This window comes from Erinaceus europaeus, chromosome 22, assembly GCF_950295315.1.
Source record: "Erinaceus europaeus chromosome 22, mEriEur2.1, whole genome shotgun sequence".
Lineage (NCBI taxonomy): Eukaryota > Metazoa > Chordata > Mammalia > Eulipotyphla > Erinaceidae > Erinaceus > Erinaceus europaeus.
Window position 1 is genome coordinate 17,461,776 of NC_080183.1, and position 17,927 is coordinate 17,479,702.

Genomic DNA, 17,927 nt, shown 5'->3' on the forward strand with positions numbered 1-17,927 from the left:
TCCCGGCCCCTGGTTATTTATTTCTTTACTGCAGTGTCAGGGCTTCACACGTACTAAGTCTATTGCTGAGGGGACTCCCAGGTCCAACCTTCTATTTTTTAGATTTAATGTTTTATTGATGAGAACAAGAGAGAGAGAAAGACAGTCTTCTGCAAGCACCAGGGATGAAAGTCAGGACCCAATGTTAACAGACTTCACTCACTTCATTCACTGTGCCACTTCCCTGGGCATCCAATTTCCTATTTTTGTTTTCTTTTGAAAGAGAAGAGTTAGATAGCAGACAGACAGACAGACAGACAGACAGACAGACAGGGGAACAGAAATGAGAAATACCTGGAGCCAGGGTTTGTACCCAGTATTCTAAACATTGGAAGGCGGACACCTTACTAGGTGAGCTATCAGTAGAGGATCCACCTGCCGCCCTATTTTCCCCATTCCAGTCTCACCTGCCTGACTGTCACCAAGTGATAGTTTAAGTTCATTTCCTTATCCACACTAGCCAAGTCCTAGCTCTTCAGTAGTCACACATGTGGCACCAGGGCTACTTCTAGGTACACTGACAGCCTGCCTTTCCTGGACTGTGAAGAACCATGAAAGTAAGACTTAAAATGTTATGCGGCCGACACACGGAGACTGAAAGGCATTTATTTACTGGAAAGGGACGTTCCGTATGTTTTCATATCCTGAGCACTGTTCACACTAACGGCAGGACAAGGTTAGTATTGCTTTTCCCACTGAATTGTCTTAGAAAAATAAGAGGTTTAACTCATTGGCTAGGCATGGGGTTAAACTGCTGAGTAAAAAAAAGGGTTAACGGAACTCTGACTGAGCCGCTTTGAGAAGTTCTCTGTGATACTGTCACCAGTCACTCAGGAACGACGCTCAGCTGCAGTGTGCTGAGACCATGCCAGTTGTGGGAGGTTGGTAACCACTTCATACACTGAAAAAGCTGTCCACACATGTTCTTGGGATTGTGTAATGTGTTAAGGAAGAACTTACAGCTTGACTTCTTGGCATGACACATCTAGAAGAATTCAGCCCTGTTTAATAAGTAAATACAAATCTGGACCCATAAGACAGTTCAAAACTTTCAAATGAACTCTGAAACTACTCGTCCTGTTTCGTAAGCCAGAGGTGAGACTTGGAAATTGTCACCTTTTCAACATTTTTTCTTGGATTTCTCTCCCGCAGATTTGTAGTTTCATTTATTTATTTGTTTATTTGAGTGGGGGAAAACACAATGTGAATCGCTGGTACATGCGATGCTGGGGACTGAACCCAAACTTCACTCCTCACGGTCCAGTGTGTTAAGAGAATTTTCACTCAAGACCTGGACCCCTTTCTTCTCTGAGAAAAGGCCCTTGGTATCGTATCCTGAAGTGATGAGAAATCAGTGTCAAGATCAACAATCGCAAAACAGTTACTTAGCTGGTACCTGTGCGGCCACTTTCCCTTACACAGGTGTGCAGAACCAAAGTATCACGTGTACTGGAAAGGATGTCGGATTCCCAGACCCCCCCCCCCCCATCTAAAGAACCTGAAACGCTCTTGCATAATATCAATGACTCTCCATGGCTGCATTTTCCTCAGAGCAGAGGATACACAGACCTGATCCAAACAGAGCGTCCTAGCCCTCCTAGCTCTGATAGTCCTGTTTTCACCTCCTCAAGACTGGGATCAAGCAAAACATCAATGCATTCATCCTCTGTCACAGCTACCGTCATCTATTTGCAAAGAAACCCTTACAGGTACTCGAATTTGTCTGTTTTCAGCGAAACTAGTAGTGAAACTTAATTTACAGACAAGTCAGTTTTAGGTCCTGAGTTCTAAAATAAACTCCAAAGAGCTTCTCTTTGCAGTGAATTGCCTAAAATATTTAAATGAGTATTCAACTTTAGGGAAAAGTCTCCATACATAGCAGTTTAGGAGGGCATCTACTAGGATATAAAGTGCATCTGAACCGGGAAAATAATGCTTTGCTCTAAGTGAAGTTATTGCCATTTTATTATTTGGGCTAGTGGAGCTGTCCTGGTTGCTTATGGTGCTGACAGAGTATAAGGAAGGCGTATCAGATCAGTTGTTACATTTTATTTCCTGACAATTGTAATGTCTCTTGGTTAAACAAGGATCCATCAAAATGAAATGTATTGTGTCTGCTGGCATAATTAAATTTGTGCTTTATTCTGAAGTGGAACCAGATCAATGAAGAGCAATATATGCATTAGGGCCTTTTAAGTTTGTTTGTTTCTCCAAGGTTGTTCCCCCCAACATGTTATTAAGACACACACACACACACACACACACACACACACACACACACACACACACGCTTGAGGATATTTACACTCCCGTTTCATAAATTCTAGAATTAAATGTTGCTAAAGTGCTTGATGATCACCCATGGTTTCTTACTTACTAAATAAAACAGTTCTAAGCATTCAATAATGAGGGGGAAATTTTGCTCAAAATAAAGAATTGTTTTCCCAAGGATTCTATATAGAAGGGGCTAAGAATAGAAGATCGGGATCTTAAATTTCACTGCACAAATATAACATGGATAGATTTTGCCATCCAAGAAAAATGAATAAACAGATATGCAGTCTCACTGTAAAATACATGATATTTGAAATATAATCACTTACTTGTGAATATTACTTATGGGGCAGAGATTGAGAAAAATTGATAACTTATTTTTCATATATCAAGACTGACAGTAATTTTGCCATTTTTCATCAAATCTACAGCTATAAACTTCTGGATTAAATATTCTATTCTTTTTACCATCTTTTTTTTTTTAAGAAGCATATGTGTATTGTGAGAGGAGATGGAAAAAGAGCCAGGATAGCACTCTGCTGTCTGAAGGCCGTGCCGAGGACTGAGCCTCCAGCTTTTGAGTTGTTAGAATCATTAAATAGAGACAAGAGGACTCAAGGGGGAAGAGGGAGGGAGTGAGAGAGAGAGAGAGAGAGAGAGAGGGAGAGGGAGAGGGAGAGGGAGAGAGAGAGAGAGACCTGCAGCCCTGTTTCACCTCTTGTGAAACTTCCCTTCCTTCCCCCGTGCAGTTGTGGACTGGGGGTTTGAATCCTTAAGGCGACTGCTTAGCAGCATAAGGGGTTTGCAAAATAACAATCTCAGTGTTCTTTGCTACTGAGGTCCTTTACTGATACTGGGAGGGAAAGGAGTTTTTGTCAGAGTTTAGGCCCTGAGAAATATTTGCAGTATGGTGAGGAGAACAGAATTTGAGAGATGAATAGATGGCTAAAACCAAGAGAACAGGGAACTTTACGAGGGCAGGGGAGGTAAAAGTTAAGCATAAGCAGGGCTTCTTCTTAGGCTGGATAACAAGCCTTGAGAGAGTTGAAGGATCCCATCTTGATGGAAAGCCAGCTCCCTTCTGACACTCAAGACACCACAGACTTAGGGTGTCGCAGCAGGAAAGGGTCCTTTCCACCAGGGACATAAAGCCCTTCTCATAATGGATGGTTATATGGCCGGACATACACACCTGGATTTGAGGTCAGTGCTTCACGGACAACAGGGGCATACAGAAAGAAACAGAGATTTGGATGTGATGAGAAGATTGGTTGGTTGGTTGTTGGATACACAGCACACAGTCTTGAAGGATGACCCACAAATAACTAGCTACTATTGTAAGACTGATAATTTCTGGGGTCCAGTAATTTGGGTTTTCTGTTGATGATTTTTTCCCCCTTCATGATTATCGCTGGGGCTCTGTGCCTGCAATACTAACCCACTGCTTCTGTGGCCATTTTTTTCAATTTTTTTTTTAATAGGAGAGGGAGAAATTGAAAGGGGTGGGGGGAGATAGTGAGGAAAAGAGAAAGACAGACGCCTGCAGATCTGCTTCAACATTTGTGAAGCGACCCCCCCCCCCACCCCCACAGGTGGGAAGCTGGGGCCTTGAACCGGGATCCTTATACCGGTCCTTGGGGTTTGTACTATGTGTGCTTAACTAACCTGGTGTGCCACTGCCCAACCCCTCTTTGATAATTGTTTTAAACATTCTTTAGCTTTCTTCTTACAGTAGAAACTAGGTAACTGTTCAAACACAATACAGACACTTTTGTTTGAAAGAATCCATTATCAGAAATGATGCACCAAGTCCACCGCTCCTATCTCTGCGAGCCGCATGCGTAGGGCACGGTTTCTGTCTCACGTCAGGCATCTGGTTTCCATTACGGCCATTCAGTAGCGTGTCCTTGTTTTCCATTCCATCCTTATACAACAGCACTGTCCCAGTTTCACTGTCAAGCTTCCCTCAGCTCTAGTTCAGCATCAGAGACTCATTAAGATGGAGCAATTTGGTGTTTAATGAGTTGTTAGCCCTGAGTAAATATATTAAAATAATAGAGTGCTAAATCTGAATTGAATTGCATTGGGCTTGTTGTTTTTGCTCAATAATGTCTTCTGCAGCAAAAAGAAGTGACACTTAAAAAGCAGTTTTGGATAAAATATATTCAGAATCACTTATACTTACTTTTCACATAATATCCATCTCTTATTTATTTGATTCGTTTTTTTTTTCCTGTTACCCTGTTTTTCAGTCTCTCTTATTTGTGATTTCAAATATCTCCAATTTTATTTCACAAATAATACATGGGGGTCTACACAACTGGAATATAGAATGTAATAAATCTTGGACAAAAATGAAAAAAAAACTCCTAAGATAACTCCACAATTTGAATACTATGGTGCAGTAGATACATTAAAATCCAGAGCATACTCACTAGCAGTGAGTGATCTGGCTACAGAAATGTGGAGTCTCTCGGTTCATCTATTAGTGTTCTCAAACCTTGGTCAATATGACACTTTTTTAAAAAAAAATATTTTATTTATTTATGAGAAAGATAGGAGGAGAGAGAAAGAACCAGACATCACTCTGGCACATGTGCTGCCGGGGATCGAACTTGGGACCTCATGCTTGAGAGACCAAAGCTTTATCACTGCGCCACCTCCCAGACCACAGTATGACACTTCTTAATCCACAGCCCAGCTCTCTGTGGTCTGCTTCAAACCTGTCAACATTAGACACACACACACACACACACACACACACACACACACACACACACACACACACACACACACTTCTCTCTCTCTCTCCTATTACTCTAAGCCTCACAGAGCCTCAGGAACAATTGAAAAGCAAGACCGAATTTAATCTGTCTCATGGCTCATCAACAGATGAGCTCATCAACTAAACTGTCAGTTTAGTTGAAATAGACATATTCCCCCCCATAATAAACCAGTAGGGTTCAGCTGGGTTTTAAGTTCACAAGCAGAATCTCAGGTAAGAGAGACACGAACGACTGCCCTTTGACTTAAAAAAAAAAAAAGAAGAAAGAAAGAAAGAAAGAAAGCAAGCATGTTTCTCTTGTGCCCAACTGAGCAAGCTCAAACGTACACTTAAAAAAGATCCACAGCATAGCTATTTATAGGGCTGTAACAATTTTGATTCATGATACCATTAGACTCATTCAGGAGCATTTCACTTGAGACTGGGAGCTGCTTCTGTAATAGAACGGCCAGAAATGTAGAAATTGCTCAGAATTGGCATCTTGACAGGTGCTATTTTCTTGAGATGAATCAGAAATGGACTACGATAATATTTGAATCTGGATGTTATGTAAGTCAGCTAGCTGGATAGGTAATCTAAGAATTTTATTACTCAAAGAGAAAAGGTACTTCAGTGGAAAGAGCATGAGAAGTCAAATGCAAATACAATTTGGAGAACTCACTCAGATGACCTCTTCAAATGTCACATATCTATAAATGAAAACAGATAAGCTTTTGTAATTAAAAACGTGTGTGTGTGTGTGTGTGTGTGTGTGTGTTTGTGTGACAGAACTATAAACATATGCTTGTGACGGGTCTTAATATAGAACCCTGGTACCCACGCAGGGATCATTTCCTCTGTTTCCTCCACTTACATATGAAGACTTTCTCTTTTTCCCTCTTATCTGTATTTAACGTCTATATGTGCATGGCGGTGTATCTGAAAGCATGAAAATGCACATACTTGTCTTAAAAATACCATCTAATGTCAGCACATTGCCAGCTTAAGTTTGAAGCCACACAATTAAGAGAGGCGTTGATGGCATCTGAAGGAAGCCTCCAGCAAAGACAGAGCATGTCAGTGATTCCAGGTCTTCCTTGTCAGAAGTGTGCAGTGAAAATGACAATGATTCTCATCTCAGTAACACTGAGAGAAAAGCTTTCCAAGAGGGAGTCATGGGGAAGGATCATATAGATGTGCACACCAAGATCATAGCTGGAAAATCATCTTGTAGGACAATCTATTCTACTAGTTTTTTCTAAAAAACAAACAAACAAAAAAACAAGAAGAAGCTTGTATAAGACATGCTATGAAAACAAACAAAACCCCTCACTACTCTGCAAACTGCTTGACTGATTTTAAGGTAAACAGCGCTGTGAAAACTGCAGCTGAAATGCTGCTATTTGGGGGCCAGATAGGTGGTAGTGCACCTGGTTGAGTGCATAATATCACGATGTGCAAGGACCCAGGTTCAAGCCCCCAGTCCCCATGTGCAGGGGGAAAGCCTAAAGGGTGGTGAAGCAGGGCCGCAGGTGTCTCTCCTTCTCTCCCTCTCTGTCTCCCCCTGCCCTCTCAATTTCTGGCTGTCTCTACCCAATAAATAAAGATGATAAAGAAATGCTACCATTTTGAATGATAGTAAATGCTTTTTAAACTGGCTAATGACGGAAGTTTGAAACAACAACTCTGAAAGGAAACCACTCTGTAGATAGGAAGATATCTATGTGGATCCGGTGGGACTGCCATTTATTGACAAGGGTAGAAGTTATTAGCCTTAAGTTATTAGCAAGTTCACTTGGGTCTAGTAACCATGATGAAGCAGCAGCAGCTTACTGCAGGGTGTCGTGACAGCTGTTAGGCTCATAAAGTGTTGGTGCCACTTAGTCAGAGACAAAGGAGCTAACATGTAGGCTTATACATGAAAAGCTACTGCTGGTACGAAAGGAAACAAATTAGTAAAAGAGTCCAACACATGCTCACATTGGGGTGGCAGAGACAATGGTTTTAAGAATACCCTTTGTCAGAGATCAGCAGAGACTGTTTCAGACCTAATGTTGATGTCCACTGAATTGCAAGAACCAACAAAAGAATTTGTCAGTGTCCTGACTATAATCCAGTTACGTCAGCAGCACACAGAAACAAGGGAAGGGATAAGATCACAGATGGGAGAGAGAATTCCGGAAGCTGGTCAGACATGCATCTTGCCATGGACAAGGAACGGGGTTCAAATCCTGACAGCACATGGGACACTGACACTAAGGCCCCAGGAAGCCTTCATGGGTGATGGAGTTACAGTGTGGCACCCTCTTCCCTCCCTCCCTCCCTCCCTATTTATGTATTTAAAACAAAACAGGGAGTCAGGCGGGAGCGCAGCGGGTTAAGTGCACGTGGCATAAAGCGCAAGGACTGTCGTAAGGATCCCGGTTCGAGCCCCCGGCTCCCCACCTGCAGGGGAGTCGCTTCCCAGGCGGTGAAGCAGGTCTGCAGGTGTCTGTCTTTCTCTCCCCCTCTCTGTCTTCCCCTCCTCTCTCCATTTCTCTCTGTCCTATCCAACAATGACAACATAAATAACAACAACAATAATAACTACAACAATAAAACAAGGGCAACAAAAGGATTAAATAAATATTTTAAAAAAAAAGACTAGGAAAACTTCCACTGGAGGGAGTGGGGTATGGAACTCTAGTGGTGGGAATTGCATGGAATTGTACCCCTCCTATCCCCCAAAATTGACCTTTGTAATCTTTGTAGACCATTATGTCTCTGCCTCATGTTTCCTCCAATGCTTACCAGCTCCTACTGATTTTTAATTTTTTCCCTCATTATTGGGGCATCACACCAAGGGCAGAGAGAGAGACAGACAGAGGAACAGAGACCACAGCGTCACATTCCCTCAGTGCAGTCAGGGGCAGCCTTGCACCGTGTCGGCAGCTATTTGCCTGTCTCGCTGACCCTTCCCATTCCAGTTGGAACATAATGTCATTTTCCCAGCAGTAGGTACCAGGTGGCTGCATCCCCATCTCTCCTTTTTAATCAGGGAAACATGTATTATGAGTAAAGGTAAGAAACATGCATTCAGGGAGTCGGGCGGTAGCACAACATGTTAGCACAGGTGGCGCAAAGCGCAGGGACCGGCGTCAGGATCCCGGTTCGAGCCCCCGGCTCCCCCACCTGCAGGGGAGTCGCTTCACAGGCGGTGAAGCAGGTCTGCAGGTGTCTGTCTTTCTCTCCTCCTCTCTGTCTTCCCCTCCCTCTCTCCATTTCTCTCTGTCCTATCCAGCAACGACGACAACAAAAACAGCAGTAATAACTACAATAAAAAACAACAAATAAATAAATATAAGAAAATAAAGAAAAAAAGGAAAGAGAGAGGAAAAGAAAAGAAAGTCACATTCAAAAGCCAGTGAAATGTAGCATGTCATAGTTAGAACCAAGTAGGCCTGAAACTTTGTTCTTGTGGCTATCTAATGCTTGATTTGGGGGCATATTCCTGTCTCTAAATTTTAGCTTACCTCTTCTAAAAATGATACTTAGAAGAAAGACTTTCAACTCCCAAGTTCGTGAAATGTCAAAGTCACAAGAAATATGAAAATATCAGTGGCATAGAAGGCCCTCACATCCGTTCACATACATCTTCTATTCTTGTCTTCCTTTGGTTATGAGCTAAGAGTCAGAACTGGAATACAGACATCTGTGAGTGTGGCATGCACAGTTTAGCAGCTCTCTCTCTCCCTGGTGGAGAGACAGTCTCTTTCCTCTGCTGACTCATTGTCTCCCTTCATGCTCTGCCCAGGTTTCCAGCTTTTCCACTAGCATTTAAACTTAAATTACCACTTAGATCAGATCAAAAGCATGTTCCTGGTTGTGAGAAGAAAGACTGCTTTAAGCTCACACTAATCCCTTAATACACCATGATATTTAGGTACCTTTTGTTCCTACATGAAATTACTTTTCAGCCCCTCTGATGTACTGAAAGCCCTTTAAAGACATTAGCCCAGTGCAAGTTAACCTGTTAGGAGATCTGTTTTGTGCTTGGCAAATGCTTGTCAGACAAGCTTTCCACACAGAGATGTGTGATTTACATTCGTCTGCATGAGAATGTCACTCAGGGGACAAGCTTCTTGCTTTATTCTTAAGCTGCTAGACAAAGAAGGCCAGGTGGTTTCTTTCTCTCTCTCTTCTTCTAGTTTTTCCTTCTTTTTTCTAAGTAGATAAATGATATTGGATTCCTAAGGAATATAAAGTGCAAGGGTACTGATCAAACCTCTACTTTGCAATGGGACCTCATATCCTATTTACATCACCATTATTATCATCGATCATAGACTACGTTCTGGTGACTGGTCAAAACCAACCCCCTTAACTCTGTATCCTATCTTTTTTTTAAATATTTATTTATTTACTTTTTTCTTGCCCTTCTTTCTTTTTATTATTGTTGTAGTTATTATTATTGTTGTTGATGTCATCACTGTTGGATAGGACAGAGAGAAAGGAGGAGAGGAGGGGAAGACCGAGAGGGGGAGAGAAAGACAGACACCTGCAGACCTGCTTCACCGCCTGGGAAGCGACTCCCCTGCAGGCCAGGGGCTCAAACCAGGATCCCTCACACCTGTCTTTGCGCTTTGCGCCACCTGTGCTTAACCCGCTGCGCTACCACCCAACTCTCTCTGTATCCTATCTTACAGAGACAACGAAGCAGAGAGACAGAGAGACAGAACGAAGGAAAGACACCAGGACACTGAAGAGTGAGCCCAAGAGAACCCAAACCCTCTTACTCTGTCTCTGGGCTATAAACTCAGAGCCTCGCCTACATCTCCCAAGCCACCCTGTTTCTGGGTGGTCCTTCTCTCCCTCAAGTATAGTATAAGCGAATTCAGAAAAAATCATCGGAAACTCTAGGTATTCAGAGGTGCAGTGTTAGACTCTGCTGAGACACAGTCCTGGCTGAGCAGCAAGAGAAAGAAAGAGGCTTAAGGTGGTTGAGCGGGGGCAGACACAGAGAAATCAGAGGAGCTGGAAGTCAGGTCCTGCACATCCATTTATGCTGGAGAAGAGGGAGAGGGGAGGAGAGTGAGCGGGACTTTCTTGGTTCTCCTTAGCTGACAGACCAGGCACGCGCGCGTGTGCCTAGGTTCTACTTTCAAACATCATTCTCTACTAAAAGGAAGCTGGGCTTCACGGAGGAATGACTGGTTTGCGGACTAGGCAAGTATGTCACAAGTTAGACCTATAGCATCTTACTTACAGTGGCAAAATAATAATAATAATAACAACAACAATTATTATTATTATCACAAAAGGGAGGGTTCAGGTGGTCCTGGAACATTGATGGCAGAGGGGGACCTAGTGGGGGCTGTGCTGTTATGTGGAAAACTGGGAAGTGTTATGCATGAACAGACTACTGTATTTACTGTTGACTGTAAAACATTAATCTCCCAATAAATAAATAAAATGCATAATAAGCACAAAAAAGAGAGAGGAAAGTCAACCCAAGCATACCTTATTGACCCCAAGGGATATCTTATTGAAATATGAGAGGCATTCAAAGGAACTCCCAAAGGCCACGGCTGATCTGAGCAACAAAAGACGCTGCTGCGGGTATCTCCTTCTTTCTCTCTCTCTTTTCTCACCACCTATCCAGAAAAGAAGGAAACGGGAAAACTGGTAGTTGCCAGGAATGGTGGAATTGTGCAGGCAATGACAAAATAGATCAATGCATTATGTCACTCCTGGACAGGGCATCTCGTTATCTCTTTAAAGATTAGAGACAGAGATGCAGAGACACCACAGCACTGCTCCTTGGCGGTCTAGGACTCCAATCCAGGGTCTGGTACAGGATAAAGTATACACTCTACCCACTGAACTATCTCTCTTCTCCTGTGGAGAATCTTTGCAAGGCCATTAAAGTTGTCTTATATATCTGAAACTAATTTTAAATTTGAAAACAACATGCCATAGATTCACTGTTATAGGACAGGGGTAAATAGCATAATGGCACTGCAAAGACATTTTCATGCCTGAGGCTTCAGAGTTAAAGGTTCAGTTCCTTGGACAAGCATATGCCAGAGCTGAATAGTGCTCTGGAGAAATAAATAAATAAATAAATAAATAAATAAGATCCACAGTTGCCTAAGCAACCCTGAGAAACTCTAAAGGAAGTGGCCCTGCTACATTATAACATCATCATTAAAGGGGGTTGTCTGAAGGTAGGAAAATGGAGTTCTCCTCACATAATTATTTAACAAAATCAATAGGCGGTCAACCGTTGACTGTGAAATGGCCCTATATGTTCCCTGTAGTTCATTCATAGACTACAGGCTCTCATTTCCTGGAATAATCCACAGCCTCAGATTTCAAGATGATAATAACTCTTTCATGCCATCCTTCATAACTATAGCAGATGCATGTATGCGGATAGATTGAGAAGGAGGCAATATTGATTAGAGCAAAGACCTGAGTGTGATGCAATGCTCACTCCTTGGCATTCCAGACAAGTTGCTACTGTTGCTTCCGGAAAAATGAAACACAACCTACTTTAGAACTCGAGAGAGCTGACCTGGGGCTATCTCAGCGGCATGAACGGAGCTGGGCTCTGCCTTCTCCATGTCCCTAAACAGCCCCTTGAGGGACTGGATTCTGGGCCCGTTCTTTGTTGCCTTGTTCTGATGGAAGTCCAAGGATCTCCGTCTCTTCATAACACAATGGCACAACTGTGCCTTCTATCCTCTGTTCTCTACTCAGCCTGCCACTTCCATCCTTCATTTACTTGGTAATGTTGGACAACATATCACTGTTTTCAAGGTACAGCGTTTCTTCTATCTTTGCTCTACCCAAACTTCTATTTCTGTAAGCTTTACTCTGACCTCACTTCCACTGGAGTGTATATCCTTTGCTCTAGCACATTATAAGGTCTAGACATAAGTGACCCACATTCCATGACAGAACAACTCCTTGGAGCATTCACAGGGATCTTCGTTCTAAAGTTGTCCAAGGGGTCACTGACTGTGGCTCTAAAGCAGAGGTTGCAGACCCATATGTCTGCAGAGAGCACGTAAAACAAAGGAGCCAGTCCAGGCGAAGGTAAGGAAAACAGTAGTTCCTGTGAAACTGGGACTGATGCTTTCTTTGCCTCACATGCAAGAAACAAGAGAGAGTGATAGGAACCACTGTTGACTGGAGAATCTAGTCTCAAAGAAGCAATCTCTGTAAAATGCCAGCTGCTGCCAAGCATTACTTCACAGGGAAAACTGAACCAGGCCTAAAAGAGAAAGGATAACTTTCCTCTCACCTCTCTCTAGGCAAGTCAGAGGTCAGGACTTTATATATCTATACACCCTTTTGAGTTCCTTCCCTGTATCTTCTGATGCTTTTATTTAAAACGCTGATAACATTGAACAACTGCGGGAGCAAGGTATCCCTTACTGCAGAAGCACTGTGTCTCTGCATTTGTAGGCAGACACACTATGGACTTTATTATGGTCTTTGTATTATGGGAACACAAGTCACAGCCCAGTTCTAAGCTAACGATTGCAGGACAGCCATGTCGTCATTATGTGTTGTGTGTGTGAAATCATGGGCCAGTAAGCTCCCTCATAACAAGCTTGGGCAGGCGGTAACCCTGCAGAGTCCCGCCAGAGCATCCCAGAGCTGACTGACAGTAGCCATCATTTCTTCCCGTCTCACTTATTTCTGAATTAAAAAAAAAGATTTTTGCCCGACGCATTCTCCTCAGCTCCAATCTTTACAGTGGTGCAGAGCGTTTTCTTACTTTCTTAAAATACTATCACCCACATCTCCTCTTGTGTTATCTCTACTTGTTCTGACCTCCCTCCACACAGTGTCTCCACTGCTGTCAGTGATATGCGGGACATGCCTGCCCACCCTATGGTGGCGTTTCTTAGCTATCGTCAACACCCTCAATGAACAGGAATTTAATAAACAAAAGTAGATAAAAGACATGACCTGCCTTGCCTCCACACATATTTAAAGAGTAACTGCTATTAGACGAGAAGATATTTGGAGATTAGAGATCAACTGACTTTCTTTAATATGTAGCGCCCCCCCATCCACAGTCCTATACATTTATCATCAAGTATTATGTGAAATTCTTGATGGATTCCTAAGCCTAATGTATGTATTTTCAACTACCTGCCAGACATTTTGCTAGAATATTTGGTACTTCATTGTAATTCAGGTCTACTCTTCATTCTCCCATATGCTATTTAGCTCTGAGTGGAGTCTGTGGGGTTTCAGAGATCAACAATGACTCATTCACTGCTCTCCTTCAAGCCAGCTAGCGGGTCAACCTCTGCCCTGTCACTGCTCAGATGTTTGGGATCCAGCTAGAGGGTCAGCCTCTGCCCTGTCACTGCTCAGATGTTTGGGATCCAGCTAGCGGGTCAGCCTCTGCCCTGTCACTGCTCAGATGTTTGGGATCCAGCTAGAGGGTCAGCCTCTGCCCTGTCACTGCTCAGATGTTTGGGATCCAGCTAGAGGGTCAGCCTCTGCCCTGTCACTGCTCAGATGTTTGGGATCCAGCTAGAGGGTCAACCTCTGCCCTGTCACTGCTCAGATGTTTGGGATCCAGCTAGCGGGTCAGCCTCTGCCCTGTCACTGCTCAGATGTTTGGGATCCAGCTAGCGGGTCAACCTCTGCCCTGTCACTGCTCAGATGTTTGGGATCCAGCTAGAGGGTCAGCCTCTGCCCTGTCACTGCTCAGATGTTTGGGATCCAGCTAGCGGGTCAACCTCTGCCCTGTCACTGCTCAGATGTTTGGGATCCAGCTAGCGGGTCAGCCTCTGCCCTGTCACTGCTCAGATGTTTGGGATCCAGCTAGCGGGTCAGCCTCTGCCCTGTCACTGCTCAGATGTTTGGGATCCAGCTAGAGGGTCAGCCTCTGCCCTGTCACTGCTCAGATGTTTGGGATCCAGCTAGAGGGTCAGCCTCTGCCCTGTCACTGCTCAGATGTTTGTTATCCAGCTAGCGGGTCAACCTCTGCCCTGTCACTGCTCAGATGTTTGGGATCCAGCTAGCGGGTCAGCCTCTGCCCTGTCACTGCTCAGATGTTTGGGATCCAGCTAGAGGGTCAGCCTCTGCCCTGTCACTGCTCAGATGTTTGGGATCCAGCTAGCACGTCAACCTCTGCCCTGTCACTGCTCAGATGTTTGGGATCCAGCTAGCGGGTCCTCTTTATTTCTTACAAGGACTTCTGGAGCTTTTCCCTCTGAGCTGCTTTCTCTGCAAACTGCTCCTCACAAGTTCCCCAAAGTTATTGTGTTTTTAAGGGACTGAAAGTACTGCTATTGTTTTCTTATCTAAGAGCGGAGAATCCTCCTTTATTTGATTCATTAAAAGCATGATTTGATTTCTAAGTGGTATAAAACTATACAGCCAACCATTTCTTCTAGTATGATGATGATTCAGTCTCAGGAATCTAAACACATGGGTTGCAACATAACAATGCTATAATAATAATAATAATAGTGTGTGTATGTTTGTGTGTGGGTGTGTTTGTGTATGTGTGGTGAGATCACCTTGTCAACTATCTTGTGAATGACCTAGAAACTCATTCTTCCTAGGAAGTGTCTAGCTTTCTGTCAGGATGCACTACCGGAACATTATTTTAGATAGTCTTCATCTGAAATGTTGGTCAAATTGTCATTTTCCTTGGCAGCACTCTGCATTCACACCAGGATCCCAATGAGGACATGCCTGGCTCTTCTGAGTCCTGCAGGTTTCATATGCCTCAAACATGCCATGCTTCTGCGTAGGCAGGATCACTGGTGCCACACTCATGTGTCCTCAGATGACTATCCCTTCTCCGCTAGATTGAGGAACAGGAGGCGAATGAACACTTGTTATCCAAGTGATGCCTAAGCGATATATCGCAGGACTCTTACTGTCCAGTTCTTGTGGGCTAGTCACGCCAGGATGATGCAGGGGCTCCATTATCCCCACAGTAGAAGGGTCCTGAACTGGAGGCTGTGGTTTTGTAGCAGTCGTCTGCTCTGGAATTAGCTAATGAGCTTCATTTTGTCTGAGGGTTGGAAACCCTCCAAAACCCACTCAGGAGAGAAATTAACAAATGTCTTTTTTGTTACTTCGGGATAAATCTTCACGATGAAATGCACAGCCATTCCTCCTCTTCCATCTCCCAGTGGATACTTAATTACTGCAGAGTTCAAAAACTAAATAAATAATGCTGAGAAACCCTTATTGTTTGTCTAAAACTAGCAAGGAAGAAAACTGTGAAAGTAGGGTGGAAGTAACTGAAATCCAGCACCTTCAGGGGATACGACAAGTACACTGAGTCCAGGCCGGCATCTCGTGATGCCGACATCAGGTCTGCCTGCAGGTAGCGCACAGTCCTCAGCTGCCTCTGGCGTCATCTGAGCGTGGGAATGTGGGGAGGGGAGACTGGCGCAAACTTGCCTCATGTTAACGAGGACATCTCAGATTCATAGTTATATATCTTTCTTTTCCTTTTTCTCTAGTGCATTTTCACACAAAAAAGGTGCTTATCCCAAGGCTTCTAAGTGTTAGTTGGTTGTATTGATGTGCGTTCACGCTGGGATTTCCACTAATGAATTCCTGACAGTTATTTATTGAGCATCTACTCTGCATCACCCAATATTTGGATGATTAGCAATGTCATGGCTCTCAAGGAACTCTGAAGAGTAAATAATCATGTAAGCATGTAGCCGCAAGATGACGTTGATGGCCCACGTCTTAGGCACTCTGTGGCATCAAGGGAATGGTCCATTTGGGCACATCATGGAGTTTTGTGAGGAGAAGACAAGAGGGCACCTATGCTCCAGATACAGATGACAGTGTCTACTGCTATTCACGAGCCAACTGATCTGGTGACTAGGCCCTGACAAGGCACAGATAGGGCTCACACTGACTGTTCAGCTAATGGATTCAGTAGGAAGATCACAGCAAGTAAAACTTCAGACACACATTAGTTTCCAAGTTCAGTTCTTGGTATCACATATGCCAGAGTCAAACTGTGGTTTCCTCCTCCTTCTCTCTCGCATACATAGATATCGTTAGTTATATGAGTAATATATAGCTGCGTTGGCGTGCTCACTTTTATTTGTGTACATAGATATTGTTATATAAGTAATATATAGCTGTGTTGGCGTGCTCACTTTTATTTGTGTAAATAGATATTGTTATATAAGTAATATATAACTGTGTTGGCATGCTCACTTTTATTTGTGTACATAGATATTGTTATATAAGTAATATATAAGCGTGCTCACTTTTATTTGTGTACATAGATATTGTTATATAAGTAATATATAACTGTGTTGGCGTGCTCACTTTTATTTGTGTACATAGATATTGTTATATAAGTAATATATAACTGTGTTGGCGTGCTCACTTTTATTTGTGTACATAGATATTGTTATATAAGTAATATATAACTGCGTTGGCGTGCTCACTTTTATTTGTGTACATAGATATTGTTATATAAGTAATATATAACTGTGTTGGCGTGCTCACTTTTATTTGTGTACATGCATTTTCATCTGTGTGTGTGTGTCCTTGAATCATGCTTGGAATCTACCTATTTTTGGACTTAGCAGCCAAATACATTTGAAAGCTATTAACAGAAGTGATGGAGACAACAGAATTCAGAAAGCAATATTCCTATACATTGCATATACATAATTTCATTTTCTAAATTCACTGATATAAAAAGTTTGTTATGATAGTCACAGGGGAATAGTCTTTTCAGATGAACAGCACTAGTTGTGACATATACATTATTACTGTTTTAACACTTGGGAAAAATTGAATATTCAGCAGTGTGTGGAATTTCAATTCCAGAAAGACAGAAAGGAACTGTGTGGAGCCAGATGGCAGTTTTCTAGCTGGTTTAGCAAAGTGTGAGTTATGATGTCAGCAGCTTACACAATAGAAATCAGAGAAATTTACGGGTTTTCTATTTCTTAGATTTTCCTTTAAAAATGAGAACCTGGGAGCCGGGCGGTGGCGCAGCGGGTTAAGCACAGGTGGTGCCAAGCGCAAGGACCGGCATAAGGATCCCGGTTCGAGCCCCCGGCTCCCCACCTGCAGGGGAGTCGCTTCACAGGCGGTGAAGCAGGTCTGCAGGTGTCTGTCTTTCTCTCCCCCTCTCTGTCTTCCCCTCCTCTCTCCATTTCTCTCTGTCCTATCAAATAAAATAGCAAGGGCAACAAAAGGGAATAAATAAATAAACATTTTTTTAAAAACTACAAAAAAAATGAGAACCTATCTTTTCCTCTGGAAAATAGAATTTGAAGACCTCATTATACAGTAAAATGGCTCTGCCAAGAACTCAGGCCTAAGCCTCTGAAGTCCGGAGTTCAGTCTTCAGTACCGCCAACAGCCAGAGCTGAACATGCTCTGCCTCCCCTGTTCCCCCCCCACACACACCAGTATGCTTCCTTCTGTATCTCTCTCACTGAAAAAAAAAGTTTTTAAATGGAATTTAAGTAGGAAACATTTTTCCATGATCTCAGGAATAATTGTTACACATTTAAATGTATTCATAAAAATCATTTTCATAGTAGATGGGGTCCTGTGACCCCGTGGATCATTCTGACTGTATTTAGTGGCACTGCTATCTCATTGTGTCGGGAATTATTACCCACTTCCTTGTTGAGCTTCCTTCTTCTTCACTCACCTTCCTGATGATATTTGTATCTTGACATTTGCCTGAAAATTACTGCTAAGTATTGTAAAGTACTCTGGAGAAAGGAAGGTCCCAAATCTTGTAGAACTGATACAGCCAGAGGAAGTCATGGTAAAGATGAGAAATTGATGATTATCAGGTAAAGTTACACTTAGCTTCCTTCATATA

General features: G+C 43.0%; 1 protein-coding gene across 3 annotated transcripts in view; it reads left to right on the forward strand.

Moving 5' to 3' along the window:
- The window catches only part of LOC103123725 (neurexin-3-beta), a 455,087-nt gene that overhangs the window by 228,198 nt on the left and 208,962 nt on the right, over positions 1-17,927 (forward strand). The window lies entirely within an intron of this gene.